Consider the following 18,841-nt stretch of genomic DNA (forward strand, 5'->3'; position numbering starts at 1 on the left):
TCATAAAAGAGACCCTACTGAAGCTCAAAAAATACATTGCACCCCACACAATAATAGTGGGAGATCTCAACATCACACTCTCATTAATGGACAGATCATGGAAACAGAAACTGAACAAGAACACAGTGAAACTAGCAGAGGTTATGAACCAATTGGAATTTATAGATATCTACAGAACATTTCATCCTAAAACAAAAGAATACAGCTTCTTCTCAGCACCTCACCTTCTCCAATATTGTCCATATAATCAGTCACAAAAGAAGCCTCAATAGATATAAGAAGATTAAAATACTCCCATGCATCCTATCAGACCACCATAGTCTAAGGCTGGTCTTTAATAACAACAAAGACAAAAAAAAAGCCCATATACAAATTGAAACTAAACAATGCTCTATTAAACAATAGCAGGGTCAAAGAAGAAATAAAGAAAAAATTAAGGATTTTCTAAAATTTAATGAAAACTAAAACACAACATATCCAAGCCAATAGGATGCAATGAAAGCAGTACTGAGAGGAAAGCTCATAGCTCTGAGTGCTTCCAAAAAGAAACTGGAGAGAGCATAGAGTAGCAACTTGACAGCACAGTTTAAAGCTTTAGAACAAAAGGAAGCAGATACACCCAAGAGGAGTAGACTGCAAGAAATAATCAAACTCAGAACAAAAGTTGACCAAATAGAAACAAAAAGAACCATTTAAAGGATCAACAAAACCAAGAGCTCATTCTTTGAGGAAATTAACAAGATTGACACCGGAGAATCAAACAACCCTATTAAAAAATGGGGTACAGAGCTAAACAAAAAGTTCTCAATTAAGGAATTTCGAATGGCTGAGAAGAAGCTAAGGAAGTGCTCAACATCATTAGCCATCAGGGAAATGCAAATCAAAACAACCCTGAGATTCCACCTCACACCAACAAGAATGGCTAAGATCAAAAATTGAGATGACAGCAGATGCTGGCAAGGATGCGGAGAAAGAGGAACACTTCTCCACTGTTGGTGGGGTTGTAAACTGGTACAACCACTCTGGAAATCAGTTTGGCGATTCCTCAGAAAATTAGACATAGCACTACCTGAAGACCCAGTTATTCCACTTCTGGACATATACCCCAGAAAAGCTACAACATACAACAAAGACACATGCAACACAATGATCATAGCAGCCCTATTTATAATAGCTAAAAGCTGGAAAGAACCCAGATGTCCTTCAGTAGATGAATGGATACAAAAATTGCGGTATATTTACACAATGGAGTACTACTCAGCTATCAGAAACAATGACTTTATGAAATTCTAAAGAAAATGGATGCATCTAGAGAATATTATCCTGTGTGAGGTAACCCAATCACAATAGAATAGACATAATATGCAGTCATTGCTAATTGGATACTAACACTAGAAAGCTCTGAACATCCCAGAAACAACTCACAGACTATATGAAGTTTAAGAAAAACAAAGGCCAAAAAAATGAAAAATCTGTATTCTTAATCTTTACACCAAGAAAACTTACTATTTCCAGGTTACATCTTGTTTTACATGTACTTTATGCTCAATGTAACTAGTAAGATTTTAATGCATACTATCAAACCTTTAAAAAAATCAAGTCCTGACAAAAATATATTCATATGTTTTCAAGTGAAAATTCTTAAAATCTGTATATTTATCTTTTTTTAAAATAAAGTTGTTCAATAAAAAAATAGTTGTCTTGGTCTTGATGTCTCCTTACAGCATAAAATTCCTACTAAGATAGCCATATATAAACTTACTACTATAGAGGCTTTACAGAGTGGAGCATGGAGTGTTTCAATGAAGTCAACCTACTAGACACCATAAGGTAATAAATAAATAACCTGGCTTCTAGGTATGAATTTCTTTTAGAAGTGTTGGCCAGTGAGGTCTCTTAGGCCCTCAGACATTACAGGTTATTGCCAATGCTATTGGTTACTCTCTAAAACTTGATGTTGATGTTAAGACACTTTTTCTAAAGACACTACATACTTGAGTAATATTACATAAACAAATCAAGCTGATATTAACATGGTACCTCATTCTTTCTGGCCAGCGTTCTTAGTGTTGAAAGGTGGTATTCATACTACCAGTGGACAAAATCAGGCACTAGTCTTATTCTTCTGTGAACTGTGGTAGCTACACTAATGACTGGCCTGGCAAGATATGCCTAGTAGTCTAATAATGGCATGAATAAAAAATGGAGTATACAACTACTCTCCAATATATGTACCACTCCACAAGATGAAATCTAGCACCATTATCTGGCAAAACAACTCTGGCTAGGTAAGTCATAGACCATAAGATAGAGCCTATACTATTCTTCTACTAAACAGGCTTAGTATTAAACTGACTTCAAATGACTTACCATCATACACATAGGTATATCTATCATAGTCATCTCTCAAGCCTTACCAGAGACACTTCTATTTACTGTAGGTATTGACTAACATAAAGAACCAAACTGATTAAAGCACAGAGAATAAGACACTGCTCAGATCTAACTAGAACATCTATAGCATGCCAAGTCTCAGAGGTTCTTACAGAATAAAGACAGAAACAGCTTATTTTTTTTAAGTCTTGACTTTTGTTGTCCAAACTACAGGAGCATCAATTTAAGGAAACAGCCTTTGTGGACAATTCTAAGGGAGAAAGACTTTGTTTCAGAGTGTGCCAAATAGTTTTATATGAATTGGATGAAGACAGCAGACAGCTGGTGACAGAAGAAGAGCGATCACTAACACTGAAGACCTCATTTGAGAAGGAACTTAAACTAAGAACATGTCTCCATAAGATAGGATTGTAGGTAAGCCACTAAGCCATTTTCTTAATTAGTGATTGAGTACAGAATGCTCAGCCCATTGCTGGTAGTACCATTCCCAGGCAGGTATTTCTACATTCTATAAGGAAGTAGGCTGATTGTAATAGCCAGGAGCTGGAAAGAACCTACATGCCCTTCAATAGAGGAATGGATATAGAAATTGCAGTACATTTACACAATGGAGTACTACTCAGCTATTAAAAGCAGTTATTTTATAAAATTTCTAGGCAAATGGATGGAATTAGAAACTATTGTCCTGAGTGAGATAACCCAGTCTCAAAAGAACACACATGGTATGCACTCTCTGATAAGTGTATACTAGCCCCCAAAAGCTCACAATACACAGAAATAATTCACACACCTTATGAAAGTCAAAAAGAAGGAAGGCCATAATGTGTATGTCTCAGCCCTTCTTAGATGGGGAACAAAACACTCACGGGAGGAAGTGCAAGCTCAAATAGAGGAAGAGGGATTGAAGGAAAGATCATTCACAGACTGCCTCACCTGAAGAACTACCCCATATGCAGCCATCAAACCTAAGCACTACTGCTGATGCCAAGAAGTGCTTGCTGGCAAGAACCAGATATGGGTGCTTCATCAGAGGCTCTGCCAGATGTCTGTCATATAGATACAGTTGAGAACACTTGCAGCTAACCATTGAACTGAACATGGAGACCCCAATGAAAGAGACAAAGAAAGAACTGAAGGAGCTGAAAGAGTTTTTAACCTCATGGGAAGAACATCATTCTCAACCAACCAAACCCTCCCAAACTCCCATGGACTAAATCATCAACCATTGAGCACACATGGAAAGACCCATGGCTCCAGTTGTATATGAAGTGGAGGATAGCATTGTCTGGCATCAATGGGAGAAGAGACTTTTGATCCAGTGAAGGAGCATTTTCCCAATGCAAGGGAATGCCAAGGCACTGAGGTGGAGAGGGTGATTAGGAGAGGGAGCACCTTTATGGAAGCAACTGATGGGGGAAGGGACAGGGCACATAGGAGGATAGCATTTGAAATGTAAATACAGAGAATATCCAATAAAATAATAATAATAATGATAATGATGATGATGATAATAATAATAATAATAACAATAATAATAATAATAATAAAAGAAAGTAGGCAGACCAAGACACAATAAGCAAGCCAGTAAGCAGCACTTCTTCTTGGCATCTGAATCTTCTCCTACCTCCAGACCTCTGCCCAGCTTGAGTTCCTCTCCTAACTTCCTGTGAAGATTAATTATGATATGGAAGCATTAGCGGAATGAACTCTTTTCTTGCCAACTTGCTTTTTTACGATAGTATTGCATCACAGCAATAGAAACCTTAACCAAGGCATGGAGTGATTCATATACTCTTCAAAACTTATGGTACCTGTAATTTAAAGCCTACCGATTGCTTCTTGTGGTTTTCTGGATAAAGTCTGAACAAACAGCACTCAATGATCCAGCCTCCACCTACTGCTCTTGCCATGAGCCTATGGACATCTCTCTGTCCTGTCTTCCTCCGGGTGCTGCTACCCTTCCCTCTGAACCTGAAAAATACATTGTCTTTGCTTGAAACAATGTTACCTGGTCTGTAGAGGAATAATTCTTAGTCTCCATCAAATTCCAACTTAATTGTCACTTACATTACAGGAATGGTCCTCTCTTGACCTCTTCATCAAAAAATTTAATGCATTTTTCTAAAACCTTTATTTCTATATTAGTGACCTGGTCATAACTTATAATGGCATACATTTGCATGCTGAATTTCTGAATATCCATCTCCTTTACTAGGCTCTTCAAAACGATACTGGTGAATCTGTCTTTTTCGGTACTCTATCCTCATGAACTCTATTAAGTTCATGTTTTAAATATACATTATTCACACATTCACTGTAGTAGGAAATGTATCTAAGACTGTAATCTCAAGACTACACATGTATACCTACACACATTCCAATACTCAAAAACACATGCACATAGCATACATGTACAAGCTAAAAGAGTTCATTTTATTTGATTAGGTATTTGACATGAGGCTATTGCTTTCTGAGCCACATCTTGCTTACTGTTAAAATGTGGTTATGCTCCTCACCATTATGATAGACTCTATGCAAAGTGCACAGCAACAATGGCACACATAAATGTGTGGTAACTTCAACTCTCCCTCTATTGCCAACGTTCCTGCCCTTGGTATATTTACACAGCATCAGTGTAAAATATGAAATTTATGCTTCATCAGCTTCAAACCCAGTTGTTGTTCACTATGGCTTTCATGAATATACATAGCCACTGATCTTCCTTCTACCTACCTCTACCTTTTCTCTTCTTATTCCTACCACCACCTCCTCCTCTTCTTTTATTTCTTCCACTTTTCCTGCTTTCTGTCTCATTTATGCTACCCTGTCCCTTTTGGGTACATCTGCCTAAAATCTTTATATTTTTTTTTTAAAAAAAAAGGTCTTTTAATGTGTTTAAATGTCTAGCTTGGGCTGGGCTGTTTCATTGCTTACCCAACATTCTGGAGGCCCTGGGCTTCATTCATCCCAGCACTACATAAACCAATTATAGTGGTGAGCACCTCGAAAGGTAGCACAGAGAAAGCAAGAGGAAGGAGAGTTAGAAATTCAAGGTAATCCTCTCCTTGGGCTCCATGAGACAGTATCTAAAATCAGAAAACCAAATAAAAGAAAATGGCTGTCTGTCTGATCTTTTCCAGAAACTGTTGAATTTAACCATAGTTACTCCTAGCATTGATGTTTCTGATCTCCTTACCTTGCTTTCCTTTTGGCCACCTTCCTACCCATCCCTCTATACAGAGTCTGCAAGTAGTTTATTGGGTTGTTCGTTTATCTATCCCACTACCATTTAGACATAGAGCAAACATAACTGCATGTGGTTTATTTCCTTTTTCTGAATATCCAGCACAGAGCTGGACCAAACAGATACTTCCCAAGTAGCTTTGTGTTAGTAAATAGCACTACCATATCCATGGAATTAGTATGCTTATTAGAAGAGATCTGTTTTCCTCAGATTCCTCTTTCTTGTACTTAATCCTATAGATGAAACCTGGCTATATAATATGATAATACTTCCAAAATAATTTGTCCTTTCAGTCAGTTGATTAAAGACAAATACATTAGCTGGCATTGACATTCCCAAGTTTTCATCATCTGATCATGTTTATATGGAATACTCAGTTTTACCAAATTATATCCAGTCTATTTTTGCTTTACTAAATAGGTTAGCTTATTCTTACCAACTCCTCTTTCGCTATTTATTCATATATAAATTAAATTTATTGTTAACTGATACATAAATTATACTACTTGCACAGATTTTTAATAAAGCAGTATACTCTTTTTGAGACACACACACTGATTGAATCAGTTTAAATATACCTATCTCCTTAACCATGCAACATTTTTTAATAGTAAAATTTTCAGTGTCTGTTCTGGTTTGAATAGGGATAGTCCCATATACTCGTGTGTTTGACTGTGTGGCCCATAGGAAATATGTGGCCTTGTTGGAACAAGTGTGTCACTGTGGAGGCAAACTTTGAGATCTTACATTCTCAAGACACTGTATGGCACACAGTCTTCCTTTGCTGCCTATAGAATTCTCAGCTCTTTCTCCAGGACCATGAGTGCTTGCATCCTATGATGTTTTCCACCCTCCTTTACAGTGTAATGTCATCAGACATGGCTTTCTTTGAGGTATGGTGATGGTGTGATAAGATACAATTGGCTCGAGATTTAGGGAATTGCAATTGCCTCAAACATTCTAAATAGGCTTGTACACTGGGCAATAAACTCAGATATGCACCCTGATGCTGGTCTCTAGAGTATCATTCTCAGGATTTACCACATGGCAACATTGCCTCTCATTCCTATCCTCAGTCTCACCTCCACATGTGGCTCCTGAACAGAAACCCCTGAAAATCCTGCACTCTGAAGAGAGAGTGAATGGATCACTTCGAGTAATTTGAGAAATACTAGATCTCAAAGAAAGCATAGTTAATTGAATGTTTTGAAAGGGATATTGGAGAGTAAGCAGCTGACATGTTCTGAAAAGGAACTAAATAACGTTTATGAGAAAGTTCTGGACTTATGTGAAGTTTGGGATGAGCAGTCCTGGAAACAGGTTTTGCTGCTGGCATGGAGGAAGGAATTGGAGGAAGACCTGCCTCATACTTTATCCCAATAGTCCGCATCCATTTTGAGCTGCCTTCATAATTCTGTGGTGGAATAGAAGCTTCTGCCTGTTTTGTTAGTGAGTTCTGGAGGCAACTCCTCAATGATAGGCAGGAAGGCTCAGAGGGTACTACTAGCTCCTTAGAGATGGAGATGGCTGAGCCAACAGATATTACTGTCCCCATAAAGGTACAGATCTGTTTACCCTAATCTGACAGACCTTGAAAGTCAAGGGAAAGTCAGGCTCTCTCCCCTACAAAGCTAATAGGAGTACATCTAAGACTAGATGTAGACATGAAACAATAGCATGGCCAGTTCTGCCAACTGCCTCTAATCCCTGGGGGAAAGGAGGACAAGAAATGAGCATTCAGAACCCCTCTTCCATGCTTCCTCTTTATAAGGCAAAGCTGAATCCCTCAGCAGCAATACCTGTACCAGTGTTTCAAATAATCTCATATTATCCTATGGAAAATTATTCCCCACAAAGAACTCAAGAATTTAGAATTTAGAGAATCCAGAAACCCTATTAAAAATGGGGGACAGAGCTAAATAATCAAGTCTCAACTGATAAATATACAATGGCTGAGAAGCACCTAAAGAAATGTTCACTATCCTTAGTCATCAGGGAAATGCAAATTAAAACAACCCTGAGATTCCATCTCACACCAGTCAGAATGGCTAAGTTCAAAAACTCAGGTGACAGCAGATGCTGGTGAGGATATAGAGAAAGAGGAACACTCCTCCATTGTTGGTGGGACTGCAAGATGGTACAACCATTCTGGAAATCAGTCTGGTAGTTCCTCAGAAATAATACTACCTGAGAACCCAGTTATACTACTCCTAAGCATATAGACTAAAGATGCTTCAACATATAGCAAGTACACATATTCTACTATTATTTATAATAGCCAGAAGCTGGAAAGAACCCAGATGTCCTACAACAGAGGAATAGATATGGAAAATGCGGTACATTTACACAATGAAGTACTACTCAATTATTAAAAACAATGACTTCATGAAATGCTTAGGCAAATAGGTGGAACTAGAAAATATCATCCTGAGTGAGGTAACCCAGTAACAAAAAACACATATGGTATGCACTCACTGATAAGTGGATATTAGCCCAAAAGCTCAGATTACCCGATACAACTCCCAGACCACATGAATCTCAAGAAGAAGGAAGACCAAAGTGCAGATGCTTTAGTCTTTCTTATTAGGTGAACTAAGATATTAACAGGAGGAAAATGTCTGAAGCAGAAATTAAAGTCCATCCAGAGACTGCCCCACCCTAAGATCCAGCCCATATACAGCTACCAAACCCAGACAATATTACTGATGCCAAGGAGAACATGCTGAGAGGAGCCTGATATAGCTGTCTCCTGAGGGGCGCTGCCAGATCATGACAAATACAGAGGCAGATGCTTACAGCCAACCATTAAACTGAGAATGGGGTCCCTAAAGGGGAAGTTATAGAAAGGACTGAAGGAGCTGAGGGGGTTTGCAACTCCATAAGAACAACAATACTAACCAACCAGATCCCCCAGAGCTCCCGGGGCCTAAACTACTATCCAAAGAATACAAATGGATGGACCCCTGGCTCCAGCTGCATATTATGCCCTTGTTGGGCATCAATGAGAAGAGAAGCCCTTGGTCCTACCAAGGCTGGGTGCCCCAGTGTAGGGGAATGGCAGGATGGGGAGGCAGGAGGTGATGGATGGGTAGTGGGTACCCCCATAGAAACAGGGAGAGGGGGATGGAATAACATGTTTATGGAGGGGAAACAGGGGAAGTAGATAACATTTGAAATGTAAATAAAATATATTCAATAAAAGAGAGAAAGAGAAAATAAATATGATAGCAGTTTCTGAAAATGGGCCATATTCTCCCTTTGTGGAGCAGATGTTTGAATCTATGGCAACTATTCTAAGTAACCCACAGAGTTGGAAGTCTATTATAGGATCTATATTATGGGGGATGAGAGAGATGTGTAGATTTCTACAATAGAGGATGGGATTTTTTCGATGATGCTGAGATTCTCAGGCAGGATAACTTATCTAAACAAATGGCCATCCCTCCAAAAGCTTAGCAGGAAAAGAATATTTATATCTCTCCCACTGCTCAAATGCCAGGGCCATCAAATTACACTGACCAGATCTACCTTTGTGTCATGGTAGGGAAGTTACTGAGGGTGCCATGGTACAACTTGGAAGCCTGAAGCTAAAGCCCAATAAACACTTTGTAGATTTTGTAAATGTGGTCGTTGCTTAAATCATAGTGATCATAAAAGCTTTAGTTAAGTAGTTTATTTGAACTGGGCTACTACCTAGGCCCAGAAGACTATGTCTGTCCACAGTGGGGAAAAACGATTGAACTAATACAACCCAAGATACAAATAGGTACTAGTTATGGAAAGGCAGGAAGCCCCAGCCACCTTGGCCATGTACCTGAAGGTAAAAGAGGAAGATAGAAAGAGAAAAGAGGTTTGTTGGAACTGTGGGTGCCAGGGACATGTTGCCAGGTAATGCTCAAATGAAGTTCATGAAAAGAAAGAGAAAAGACCCTCATTCAGTTTCCTTTGGGTCAAGGATTGACGCTCAAAAAGTTACCAGAGATAGGTCACCCTTAAAACTTCCAGCAACCCCAGTCCCAGGAATAAGAGGGAAACACATTCCTAAAATATTAAGGACCATTCTGTTTGGTTTTAATCAAGTCAGACTGAGAGTCGAGCTAAAGGATACCATATTTGGAGGCATAATCAGCACAGTCAGCACAGGAGCACAGTGTACTTGCTCCTGAATACGGGAAGTGCTGGCATCCTGGAAACTCATCTCAGCCCTGAGTTTCAAGTTCAGGGATGGGTTGGTTGGCTTGGAGCATAAAGTGAGGGACGCTAGGCACCAGCTGCAGCTGGTGGAGAATGCTTCTCCTCCCAGGTCTGCCCCTTTCCCTCTTTTCCTAGTGGGACCCTGTTGTCCCCATCCCAATCCCGGGCTTGCACTGCCCAAAGGCTGGAGTGGGCTAGGGAAGAACCAGTGCAACTTTGGACTCGGACAGCCTGGGGGAGGGGGAGCAGGAGGGGTGACAGCAGTACAGCCATGAAGCTGTTTCTTGTCTACTTCTTAGTGTTGATAACAGAGATTCCTGGTGCAGTAGGTGCATGATCGGTGGTCATGCACCCTGTGTTGTTAGTATGAGCTAAATGATCTGACTCTGAGTTACGTTTTCACAGTTGCTTCTTTCTCTTCCCAATCCCTGTTTTATTGTGATGCTTCCTGCCTTGCCCCTGTTAAAACAGGCTTCCCTTTCTGAGAATACCCTTCTCTGAGGTTCCAACACCAACTATTATACTGAATCAGCCTGGTTTTCCTCTTCTCACATTTACTGCTTAGCCGGCTCAGTTCTCCAAAGAATAGACTTCAAAGGCCTCTCTCATTTTTCTCAGTTCTGCTTCGTGCTATAAGTGGAAGAACAGGCTGCTTTATGTGGAAGACCAGAGATGATCTGTTTACTAAAAGACTGAAACAACTTATGTGATATGAAAAGACCATCAATGGCTGGGTGTGGGGCAGAATGGCTTAGCAGGTAAAGGTATTTGCCTCTAAGTATCAGGACTTAAGTTCATATTCCAAGAACACAGAAAACCACAGGCAACAGAATGTTAATGTGTGTTTCTTTGGACAGTATGTTTTTTGGCAGGATGAGAAGTATGAAAGAAGAAACCTCTGCAAACTCATTCACACCGAGGAATGCACACATATTATATATGCATTATAAATCCATGCAGAAGGGAAACTCTAACATCTGTAACAATCAAACAATCTGAACAATTGTGCATTTCTACTGCAATTCAGAAAAATAGAGACCTTTTTAAATACAATCAAATATGATTCAATGTGATTGTGTTTACTAACACTCCAGAGGAAATATTTCTACCTGAATCCCAGTTTCTTTGAGGAGTTGAGTGATGTGACTCACTAACAGAAAGAAATCTGCATACATTATGTGCCACATGCTGTTCTGAAACCTACTCAGATCATTCAAAATTATGTACATTTTCTTCTACATTCTGAATGCCACTATGGTAGTTAGCCCTCCATCCAATACGGGTCATCAGTAAAAGCCTTCATAGACTTCACAGTAGCATGGTAGTCTAACCATTCATGATCTTTCCACTTTGGTGGCATACTCTTATGACTTGGCATTCAGAAAATATTTTATTGTTTTGCCAAGTCTAAGCTCACAGTAACTGATGATAACTGTGAAAGAATATTTTATTTGTTGTTTGACATTTATCACTGAAGACTGAACCAATTCAGTTCAAATATGTTATTTTTCCTCTGTAGCTGTTGACAGGTGACTGTCTTCAGAAAACCACAGAGAATGTGCAAATGTGAGGGTTTCCTAGAAACTGAAAAAAAGGTCCCACCCACCCAGCATGGAGATGAAAGCTTTAGGTCAATTCCGCTATGGTGATTTTCTTCTTCAGCTACCATTCAAATAGAAGTCTTTTCTTCCCTCTGTTTATTCTTTCATTCTTCACCCTGTATCCCTCTCCTATTCTTCTTGTCAGCTGACTTTTCTGTGTCCTTTCCTAGATAGAAATATATAAATTTCACCAAAGAAATTTAAAGTTATATTTAAGATTTTTAAAAGCTTACTTTCTCATTTTCTGTCAATTTGATAGTGATGTGTGTGTGTGTGTGTGTGTGTGTGTGTGTGTGTGTGTGTGTATTCCTGAAGCTGTTTGTATTTTAATGTTAATTCCACTTCCCCAAGAAGAGCTGCCCAGTCACATACTCAAGAGGTGACTTCATCTGAACCTTCCCTTTTTAATTAGTAAAAGAAGAAAAAGCCAGTGACTGGGTGGGTGAGACAGGTGAGGAGAAGAGAGGTCTGAGAGGTCAGAGGTCGAAGGGTGGAGGTTGTTCCAACATAGAGGTTCCCAAGAATGAGCTAGACCCAGGTGAGATTGATTGGCATTAAAAGGCTATGAACATTAAGGATTTTATAGGTCTAATATCTCATATAGAAGGGCAGTTTGAATTTTTGTCTATTTGGTGAAATCTTGTTGTGTAGAGTATTTATGAATTGAGAGTTGAGTATATAAACCTGAGTGAAAAGTTATCGTGCTGTAGAATTGTATTTATGTGCAATTTGGGGGAGAAAAACACTCTAGGACAGAGGGAGAGAACAGGCAGTAGAAAGCTGCCAGGGAAGGGAGTTGTGTGGACAAGTTGGGCCATGGTGGCAGCTCAGACTGGGTGCCAGAGGTGCGCATGGCTTCGTATCAGGGTCGGGCTTGAGGAGTGATATATCCACGTCAAAAAATCAAATGAGTAGATGAATAGACTTTAATAACAAAATAATATTAATCGAATCTATCTCAGTGGGAAGACTTACTTTTGATCAATACATTCTTTTTTTAAATAAAAATACATTTTTATATGTAAAAAACCCACCAGAGTTCTATTATAAAATTTTATAAATTAATCATATGAATAAAGAGACTGCATTTGCAAGGTGAAAGACTGATAGACTAGTAAAACTACATAAATTCTTCTTAAACTCAGTGGAACCCAAATTAAGTAAACTGTTATTCAGTGCCATATAATGTAGCTATAAAATTCAGCAAGCAACCATGCAATTTTCTTTCTTTCTTTCTTTCTTTTTTTCTTCTATGTACTAGAGTTTTTTCTATGCTTTCAGCCTGGCCTTAAACTTTTGATCTTGTAAACTTCTGTCCTGGCCTGCAGAGTCCCAACATTACAGACCATTATGCCTATCTCCAATCAGGACTCATCTGAAAGTGAAAAGATAGTTAATTACTTTAGAACAACAAAACAAAACAAAAAAAAAAAAAAAACTATAAAATTAAAAGAGCCGGGCACAGCGGTAAACACACACCTATAGTCCCAGCTACTCACAGGGCTAAGAAAGAAGTCATTTGATCCCAAGTGTTTGAGGGCAGCCTTGGCAACACAGGTACTCCTTTACCCCACTCCTCACCAAAAGAAGAATACATTTATGCGTGTTCCATAGATAAGGTAGTGTGAGAAACTGTATTCCCTAGTCTGTCTTGCTCCCTCAAAGTCAAGGCTGACTAGCACAAGCACCCTGCAACATGTGGTTAGCACTACTAAAGAAGTAAACAGTTAAAGTTCCATTCCTTCCACCATTCCCTACCCCACTACTGGAGACTGTACCTAATGGTTCATGCATGCTAGGTAACTGTTCTAGCACTGGGTTTTACTCCTGGCCCTTTCTTTATGTTAGGGCAAGATCTCACTGGCCTAGAAATAAATTTGTAGTCTAGACAAACTTTAAATCTATAACATGTCTCAGCCTCCCAGGTATATGGGATATCAGGTCTGGTCCACCTGCCTGACCTAGAGGTGGATTTTAACATGAAGGCTTTTCTCTTCCATGAGACACTTAACCACACAGTGAACACAATAGCTGAGATGAAATTTCAATGTGTATTAACCAGAGGGTCAAGCGACTCTCCCCAGTATTCTAGCTTCTACAGGAAAAAAGCTGGCAAAAGTGTGGGTTGGTCTACTACATGTGTCTCCCTGGGACTGTAATTTTTCTGGAGGATTCTGGGCCAGGTACTGTTCCTATCAACTTCAACCAACTTGTACAGCTCCATTGTGGCCTGGACATCTTTCAGCAAGGAATGCCAACTCTTTCCAGGCTGAATGTCCCGAATCAGCAGCTTCTTGGTAGGATGTTTCAGTGACAAAGTGACATTTTCTGAGTAGTCAGCCTTCCAGTTGAGCTGTGGTATTTGGGAAGTGTCTCAAGTGAGGAACTTGGGATAAAAGTACTGTAGGGCTTTGTAGTCATTGTGGATGATATGCCCTACCAGTACCTTCCCTGAGAGTATCTTCAAGATCTTACTCTGAGCCATCTTAAAGGGCATAGAATTAACCATGTGGCAATTCTGGATGCCAGTCCATCTAGTCCTGTAGTCCACAACATAACAAGGGGGGAGGACGTACTCATCATAAAACATGTCTCCACTGTAATTCACAATGCTGCATCGATCCAAATAACATACACTCCCTTTGTGTCTTGTGCCTGCCATTTCACAATCTATTGTCACCATCTTCCCTGACATGTTTTGGGGAACTTTAGGGCACTTATCCTCTGAATGAGATTGGGTGGAGATCTGTACAGCATTTTTCTTCAAGGGCTTCTTTTTGGAGCCTTTATCCTTTGACATAATTCTCTGTAGCAATTTTATTTTTTAAGGCCTTCTCCTTGGAACCCTTCTTCTGGGTGTGAGAGGTGGGGCTTTTAGTCTTTAGAACGGCACTCTGAAACTCCCCTAGCAAATCTATTTTAGCCATAACAGAATCAGTCTTCTTTGAAGGAGCAGGGGTCAGCCAAGACAATGATACTTTTTTGTCTTTGGACCATTCTGAGTCCGTCTTGGAGGCAGCGGTCTCCTTCTTCTTCTTTAGGCATTGAAGGAGCTTCATGCCATCTACTCTTGAAGTTTCCACTTTTTTGGAGGTTCTGAGTTCAACTTAGACATCTTGCTAGGGGTTGGCTATTTTTATTCAGAAATCATCTCTGTTCTAAGAACCTCCACTTCTTGACAAAATGTTGATGTTTGCCATTTGCTCCAAATGTCTTTTCCAGTGTTCAAATTCAGGAGTATGGTAGACATGAGGTAAGTGGATAGTTGAAGGAAGGTGGGAAGAATGGCTCAATGATGTAAAGAAGATGAGAGTCTCATTCTCAGTGGAATCCCATAGTTCAACATGGGGAGGTCATGTTTACCTTTGGGACAAAAATAATCCCAATACCTGCACCACAGACCTCCAAGTTGGGTCCTATTAAGAGGTAAAGGCAACTGAAACATACAGTGACTCCACATGTTACTTCTATATAATAAGTGCACAGCTGACCAGGCCATCGAGTCCTTGGCCCTTTGATTACAAGATACAGTTCTCTTCAGTGGTCACCAAGCTATCACACTAACAGTAAGTGATGAAGGATAAAGAGCAATATCACAAGATAGTGGGCTATGGCAGACACTTATGATCAGTGTCTTATGCTTCAGTGATAATCTGAACATACATGAATGCATAATATCCTGAATTCTACCCTTAACTCTGCATAAACAGAGCATGGTACTGGTGCATCCAGTAATCTCAGCATGGAGGAAGTAAAGGCTCGAGGAGTAAGGGTAGGAACTTTAAAGTTATCTGTTACTAGATATTAAGTCTGAAGCCAGCCTGAGCTATTAAAAACCTAGGCTTTAAATTAGTCACATAATAGTTTATTGGGCCTGCTTTAGCAAGAATGTAACAGAAGTCCCAGTACTGTCATTCAATGAATTCCACTTACTCATTAGGACAAGGAGACACTAGCCTTCTACAAGGGATGCCTGAAGGATTAATGTAAATTCTAGATTCATGCTTTGAAACATCAGACAAAATTCAGGTTCTCTTAAAGAAGGAAAAATAGATTTGGGGTGAGAGTAGAGAGCAGATACTGCATAGAGTAAAAGACTGCAACATGACAACAGAAGTAATCAAATCAAGAAATACTTAAGAAGTCTATGATTTCTTATTTCCAATAGAAAATAAAGGTATTGGAAAGCAAATGAAAGGATCATGAGGGGAATAATCACTCAACAACTTAGAAACATTTTTATTGAGAATCCTATTATCTGAACATTAGGACAATAAAGAACAATCCTCTTGACAGCTATTCTAATCAGTACTGTGAGGGAATACCTTGAGATACCGCAATGGTCACTTAGATCTAAAGAATCTAGTTGATGTCAGACATGATCTACACAGTCAGATATAGACATAGCTCAAGAGTAGCTTTGCTCTGCTTAGCCAATGCAGAGTAAAGCTCATCAAGACAAATTTTAGAGAAATAATTGTCACAGTTCCTTATTGACCATTTATTTGCCATTTGAAGTTCTGGGGAAAGAGAAAAAGAAAACTTTGACTGATTGAGTATAGAACTTTTTCAGGAGTGGTTTGTCCTCCTTTTCTTTCTGGTATTTGTTACTTTCTTACAGAGACCTTCCTTGCAGAAGTAGATTTTAAACCCATTTAATTTTCTCCCATGTATCTTTATCACTTCCTTTAGAATACTTTCTGTATTTTATTACCAGTACACTGGTTGATGTTGAGAACATTTTCTGGTTCATGTTAAGCACAATAAATCACTGCTAAATGAATTAATGCAAGATAATAACATATTGTTTTAGTTTCCTTTCTGTTGTTATGATAAAACACCGTGATCAAAAGCAATTTAGTGAATGAAAGGATTTATTTGGTTTACACTTCCAGGTCATAATTCACAGTTGGGAAAGGTAAGGGCAGAAATTTAACCAGGAACTTGAAGTAGAAATTGAAGAAACTCTATGCACTAGCTTGCTTATTTGGGCTTATACTTAGCTAGCTTTCTTGCACAACTGAAGATTACCTGCCTAGGAATAACACCAATCATGGTACTACATCAACTAAGAATGAAGACAATCTACCATGGTCATGCTCACAGGTCTATCTGGTTTCAGCAATTTATTTATCAAGTCTTTCAGGTGACTCTAGATTGCATAAAGTTGATAATTAAAGCTGGGCAGCACATATGCATTGTATTATTAAGTTAAGCTCTTAATCAAATTACAAGTGATGATTCCTGAATGATTATTGTCTTTAAACAAGCAATATGGTTTGACAGCATTGCCCATGCCAGACATTAGGGTAAGAATATATTTCAAACTGCCTGAATTATACTCAGCACTTGTAAACAGAGCAAAAAAAGCTGACCACATTTGATTAACCCGGAGTCTATAAAACACCTCTGATATAAGTAGAAGAACCATGCTTAGAACTTCTGACTTCCAAGACTTAGCAGAATGAATTCTAAGCAAGGGAATGCCTGTGTACATCCAAAGCTGAGAAGGACAAACTTCTGCTCTGTATACATACATACATACATACATACATACATACATACATACATACATACATACATATATAATTATATGTATACACATATAGATATATAAGTATGTATCATTATCAATAGGTAGATGGTCTAGGCTAAGAAATTCTGACTCTGTAGACCTTACTTTGCAATGACGTATGTTTTCTATGAAAGAATTTGTGACAGTTTCTTGAACTGAATAGTATAAAAAAGAGAACGTTGTTATTGGGACTTGGTCATTAGTTATAACACCATTTCCCCCATTCTCATGGAAGTATATTTTCCAGTATGTCTCACTTCTCTGTTCTCCCCAACCTTCCTCAAATCTAAACCGAAGCAAAGGTTTAATTACCCAAGTGAACAGAGCCCTACAAATTGGTTTTATAATATCAGATGCTAAGTGGTTACTCAAGATGGATGATACTTAAGTAAGATTATATTTATGACCTATGCTATAATATATAGAAATCACAGTGGCATTGCTAAGTAGACTTTTATCTTAAGTAAATAAAACTCATTTGATACTAATGTTTAATTCTGTAGATCACTTTAGGAAAGGGTTCACTGAAACAAAAATGATCGTTTTAGAGGAAACACAACAAAATACAACTATCATTATTCAATTGACAAGAGAGAGAAAATAACTCATGAAAGTTTCTCAATGTATACATAAGTAAAACAACAATATGAATTTGGCTGTTCCCCCATGAAGAAATCAGAAAATAAGATGAAATTTAACCAAACCAAAAGTTAAGAAAAACCCACTGGCTATCAAGAAAATGTAACCTGAAAACATAAATGCAAAGAATTCTCAATTTGACAGCCTTCATGAATAATCTTGTCACAGAAGGATGTTTAAAACAAGAAACTAAATGCACGAGCCTGTTAGAGTTGCTTCTAGATGTTAACATTTATTTTGCGAAAAATAAAAAGGGAATTTTTTTCTCTCTTTTTCTGTTGATGCTGGGAATTGAATTTAGAGCCTCACATATCAGAGGCAAGCATTGCACCGACGAACTATTTCTAAGCCCTTTAAAGAAGAAATCCTTTAAAAGGAAAATTAGAAGACAGCCTTTCAGTTATCACAAATAATAACAGCGTAATAAGTTCATTTTCCTGGTTCTCCCCTATTTAATTGGCTCTTTTGCCTAAAGCATATTTAAGTCCAAGACTTGATAAAATGACAGTAGTCATCATAAAAGATTCAAGACAATTCATTTTTCACTTTATTAGTATTAAACTGCTACCTCAATCCCACCTGCCTCTACTGTCTGAAACTAGCCATGGTGGGAGCCTTAACTGGTGATAATAGTCACTAAAAGCTCTTAACAAGATTAAGAGGTTTGAAGCACCATTGGCATGAAACTAGATACACTGAGCAATCATAGCAGGTAGGGAAGCCTTATTTCAGATGCCTTTTCTTTGAGTATTTATCCCCAAAGTCTGTTCTTACAATGGATTAGAAAAGAAGCTAAAAACTTCTGAGAATTCTGAGTGCAGGAGAATATAAAAATGATGTCCCCCAAGAACTTAAGGATATAAGCCTTGTTCTGAGAGTTACAGTGGTAGATCAAAAAACAGCCACACAAAAATATTCCAGTGTTTCTGCCAAAGGACAGAATGACCTTCAGGCCTGCAGGGTTTGACTACAGTCAGATTAAATATAAGAACATTACTAGATATGTGATATTTTACTCATTAGGGTGTTAGACAATTGTAGAAGTACAGCAAGAAGTTTTCCTAGGCAACCCAGCACAGCTGGGATTATCCTAAACTCCCTTTATATAATTAGGAAGGAAAAAGGATGTTACCATTTCATGGGTGTTAGACTCTAAAGTATTGCTCTGCTGTGTTTTACCCTTGTATTAAGTTG

The 18,841-nt window shown here is 38.6% G+C and overlaps 1 pseudogene across 1 annotated transcript; it reads right to left on the reverse strand.

Annotated features, from left to right (window-relative positions):
• Positions 1–13,499: 13,499 nt before the first annotated feature.
• LOC308430315 (interferon-stimulated 20 kDa exonuclease-like 2) lies at positions 13,500–14,683 on the reverse strand (annotated as a pseudogene). Its single transcript has one exon. The product of its transcript is annotated as an interferon-stimulated 20 kDa exonuclease-like 2 (transcript).
• Between the last annotated feature and the right edge of the window lie 4,158 nt (positions 14,684–18,841).

Source organism: Micromys minutus (genome assembly GCF_963924665.1).
Source record: "Micromys minutus genome assembly, chromosome: 15".
Taxonomy (NCBI): Eukaryota; Metazoa; Chordata; class Mammalia; order Rodentia; family Muridae; genus Micromys; species Micromys minutus.